The sequence below is a fragment of the Myotis daubentonii genome, chromosome 6 (assembly GCF_963259705.1).
Source record: "Myotis daubentonii chromosome 6, mMyoDau2.1, whole genome shotgun sequence".
NCBI classification, from domain to species: Eukaryota; Metazoa; Chordata; class Mammalia; order Chiroptera; family Vespertilionidae; genus Myotis; species Myotis daubentonii.
In genome coordinates, this window is record NC_081845.1 from 57,131,297 (window position 1) to 57,136,296 (window position 5,000).

A 5,000-nucleotide genomic window follows, 5' to 3' on the forward strand; every position below is an offset into this window, starting at 1 on the left:
TAAAACCCCAAAGTGACTTAATAACTTTCCTACCAAATTTATACAATTATTCTCTCCTGCTCAAAGTTTTCTCCATTTTCCTGCAAAAAATTGGACCATGTCTTCAGAAAATGGTTTGGTCTTGCCTGTTTCTACCATGGCAAAATTTATTTTAGTCCTTCAGCTTTCCACCGTGCTTCTGTGCTTTCTGTCAGGTCTCTTCATCATGAATGAGCCCCCTTATAAGCCTCCTGAGTACAAGCTTTCATACTCGTACTCTTCCTCTCCCACAAACCAGACGGTCTGGAGGCCTGGAGCTCTGCCACTCCATTAGCAGCTTCAGCTTAGAACTGGATTGGAAATGCCAAGCTTCTGGTGACATTACAGATTGCTGGTTGGTGCCTAAGGCTGGCTTAGTTATATCCTTGGCAGGTCCCTGGATGCTAACCAGATAGCCCATGAGCTCCAAGATAACAAGGTCGATGTGTTTTGAGTCGATCTCCAAAAACAAGAACATTCTGTCTCTTAAAATTCAAATTAAATAAAGCAACTTAATAAGGCTCTTTTGTGTTTGGGACCCTCCCACACCCCCACCCTCCCACAGATGGTTCCTGCGTGGTTTGTCTCCACAGTCATTGTCCACAGGACTCTGAGAAGCTGTAGGAGGCACGGCTTTCCCTCCACCATTGCGGGAAGGGCGCACACACCACGGGGCAGAGGCTGTGCTCCTCTGCGCCACCTGCACAGAGCTCCGGGGAGAGTGACCTAAGGGTATCCGCATTGGAGTGTTTGTGATATTTTGATTCACCATTTTTCTTAATATCTGTTTGAGGTATTAAGACAAATAATTTAATACAGCGTCAGAAACTAATGGCAATTTAAAAGCAGTAACTATTCATTCTAAGAAGACATTTAGGTAGTTTTTTGAAACATTTTTTCATGATTGAAAAACTTTACTTGAAATAAATCATACTCACCGTATATTTTCAAACAGAGATTGAGAAGTGAAAAGCCACACGTACAGAATTACTATTAGCATCATGTTATATTGGAAAAGCCATAGCTTATTAAATAAATCATGAGTATCTATTCTTTAGGTGAGTCAGGGTTAAATGGTAAATTCAATGTAAATTTTTATGAAAAAGGTTAAATTTATACGAAGTTTTTAAGTTTAATTTTTAGCTTTAAGATTTTTTTTTTTTAGTTTGTTTTTAGTCCAGCTTTTTCAAAGTAAGAAGAGTAGGGTGGATCCGCACAGGTGTTTGGCAGACTAAGGTATTATGAAACTTACCCTCCCTGTCTCAGAGTTGCATTATGTGGTTGGCTCCAGTGACTACTGGCAAGCAGTCAGAGATTTTCAAGTATCCAAACTAGAGGAAGGTAATGAGATATAATGCCAAATTGTCATCTCACATTACCTTTGGAACAAAAGAAAAAAAAAATGAGATTCCTAATTCCTAAAATTTTGTGGTGTATTACTTTAATTATATACACCCCACTCTTATATTCCAAATTTTAGGGGTTTTTTTTCTGAATATAAAAGTAATATATACTCTTCATAAAAACTTCAAACATTACAGAACTATAAAATAAAACCAACTATCAATAGTTTTGGGATATATTTTTCCAAATTAAAAAGATTCTCTATCCTTTCAGTATTCAGTGTCCACTATTACATTTTTTGTTTTGTTAATCCTCACCTGAGGATATTTTTCTATTGATTTTAGATGCAGTAGAAGGGAGGGAGGAGAGAGAGAGAGACAAAGAGAAAGAGAGAGACATCGATGTGAGAGAGACACGTGCCCCAACCAGGCCAGGACCTAACCTGCAACCCAGGTAGGTACCCTTGACGGGGAATTGAATCCATGGTCTTCAGTGACTGGGCTGACACTCTAATCGCTAAGGAACATGAACCTGAGCCAGGGCCCAAGACTTTTAAGGGTGGAGATTTCAGGGGAGATCCCAGGGAAAGATTTCAATAGACTATTCAGCAGTTTTCCAATTGTGTCATTTCAGGGTCTAGGCCTCCACTGAGCATCAGGGCAGGGAATCATTATTTAACGCAACTGGTCTGGAGGTGGCTGGCTTTGTTGTTTTGCTGAGCCTGGAGCTGAAATACAACTGAGGCCTAGGCCTAGTAGTTATCTGCATGGAGGAAAGGTCAGGGGGAGGTTCCACCCTACAATTGTCCTTTACTAGGCACTCCACCCTAGTGACCTTCTCTTCCTGGCCATGGTCCTTGCTCTGCTCATGTCTAACTGCCTCCCACAAAAGCATACCAAGTATTATGAAAAAAAAAAATTAAAAAACATTCTAAATATTTTAAAACAGTCTTCATGTTACTCATTGCTCTCACACTTCAGATTTTGTAATCACCAACTTCTTTACTTGTTATTGGCACCAACTTCTCCTCCTAAGTTTATGTCTGTATTCTAGGGCCTACGCCTGAGGCTTAGCATATAGAAAGTGTTCAATAAATATTTTAAATAAATTAAGGGATAAATAACTGCGTGAGGAATAAGAGATGGCTTCACAAGATGATGTTGAGCTAGACATTGAAGGAAAAGGATAAAATCTGTTGAGTGCTTATTATGTGACAGGCACCGTTCTAAATACTTGACACTTATTGTGTGTGTGGGGGGGGATTGTTTTCCTTTCAACTTTCAAAGTTCTTCTGGCTAAGCTAACTATCAAATTATCATTAGACAGATTAACAGGAGAAAATTACCAAATTTGTTACGAATGTACATACGAGGGTTCCATAAGAATATAGGGCCCAAGAATGCATTGGGAAGTTGAGACTCATGTACCATCTTGAGCTAAAGAGAAAGGGGCTTGTAGTTTGGGATTTCAAAGGCAGGAAGGCAATATTAAAGCAAAAGTTTGGTAAATAAATGTTTGCTGGGCCATCTTTACCAATGAAACACTAAGAGGACTTTGATTAAATGGGCCTTGACAAATTCCACCCTATCACACACTAGTTCATGCTAAATTATAGTTATCTATGTTGATATCTCCCTTACTGGAATAGGTCCTCTATCTAAATTTAGGTAATTAGGGAGAAAGCCAAAAGTTTTTTTGAGCTTTTTATTCCTTAAAAATAACCAGCTTAAAATAATATTCCAAATAATATTCTGATGCAAGCAAATTTTGAGAACCATTATTCTAGACTGGCGATTCTCACCCTTGACCAAAAATTAGAATCATCTGGGTTCCTTGGGCAAAAAATCCTATTGCTAATGCTACAACCCGGACAATTAAGTCCACCATTCTTAATACAGTCAAGAGTGATTTTTAAAACTCTCCAGGTGGTTCTATTATGGCGTAAAGATGTAAAGCCACCGATCGATATCGATGCTTTTAAAATTATGCTCTCCAGGTGCTGTGCCCTTTCCCGCTTCCTACAGGGCAATGGCATGCCTGCCCTGCTTCCTGACATTGTGTCCCCTGCCAGAAAGGCCACGGTGGTGACGTTCCTTCCTGGATGAGGATTAAGGGCATGGGTGTGTTACTGAACTCAGGGGGTTTTCCGTTTGGGGTGCTCTACTTAAGAATGAGACATGATTGTCACAAGGTAGTTTATTTATTTGCAGCAAGCACAGGAGTCAGGGGGTTCATAACCAAAGCTCTGCCCCCCTGAAGGGAGACTTGGCTATTGATCATATACACTATTTGGTCAGTTACGCATTGATTTCTTCTTTGCAGTTGGCCACATTTACTGGTTAGGTTCCTGTCCAACTCATCCTGTTTACCACTGGTCTGCAAAACACTGTGCAACATTTGACCACTTAGCAAGAATAACGTTTAGTAATAACATTTAGAACTGCATAGGCCTTGAGACCCTTGTCCCATCTAGCAGGTGGGCAGAAGCCTTTGCAGATATCAGATGTTCACATATCAAACATATCTACCCGCTTGCACCTGTTATGTTCAATGTGAACATGGCTATGACTTCTTGGTTTGATATTATTAGGCTTTCACCAAATTCACAGGAAGGTGAACCTGGAATTAAATAAGCACCCGAAAACATAAATTGAAAGACCAGAGGCAAAGAACAGTATTCCTTTAAACAGAATTATTGTGGGAGGATTTTCTCAGGGAGGAGGTTTATCTTTATACACCGCTCTTACCACACAGCAGAAACTAGCAAGCTTCGCTGCCCTCAGTTACTGGCTTCGATTCCACAGGGTCCTATTGATAGTGGGGAAGGGCACGTAATAAGAACAAGTCATAGTTGTCCAATAATTATTCACCTCACTATAGATAAGACGTTTTCTTACAGACCCTGGGAAACTGGAGGATGAAACAAGGCTGTAAAAAGATAAGATGCCTCCATGGGTCCATTACTCAGAAAAGAAATACATTTTGAGAACAGACCAAGGGCAGGACACCCTCTGATTTGGTTGCTGTGTCCGGACCTTGACCCCCTCTGGGAGTTTTTCTCAGGAACGCTGACCATTCTCCGGTCCCAGGAATGGGCTGAGCTGTTTGTAACATCATAGAAGATTAGTCATCTTGTTATCAGACTTTGAGTTCCTGAAGGCCAAACTGCAAACTCTAACCTCCCCTTTCCATGTTACACTTGCTGCTTGCAGCTGCATGTAGCTATCTTCTCCCTGTGTGTATAGAAGCAGCCAACTGGCAAGGGCGGTCAGAGCAGAATTTCCAGGGTGACCGATTGCTCTCCCCATACTGCCGGCATTATTGGAATAAATGCTCATATATGATTCAACCCTGTCTCTGCTTAATTTGGCTCAAGTAGTGACAGGCTGCATTGAACCCATTGAGTCCGGTTTCACTATCAGTGACTAATACAGACATTTCTATTCTCCAGTGTCATGGATACTGTGACCCTTTAGTTCCCTTAATAGTTTGTTCTCTTGCTGTTGTAAAGCCAAAAACATTGGCAAACCCAGCCAATGTAACCTTCAAAGCCTATGAAGGCATGATGTCACCAGGAAATGATGGCTAACACACAATTTATTGATAAACTCCTACCTCCAGATGGTGAACATTGCTGA

The 5,000-nt window shown here is 40.7% G+C and overlaps 2 pseudogenes; one reads left to right on the forward strand and one right to left on the reverse strand.

Moving 5' to 3' along the window:
* Nucleotides 1–581: 581 nt before the first annotated feature.
* On the reverse strand, nt 582–763 carry LOC132237782 (small nucleolar RNA SNORA73 family; annotated as a pseudogene).
* Nucleotides 764–1,259: 496 nt separating this feature from the next.
* On the forward strand, nt 1,260–5,000 carry LOC132237582 (acyl-protein thioesterase 1-like; annotated as a pseudogene).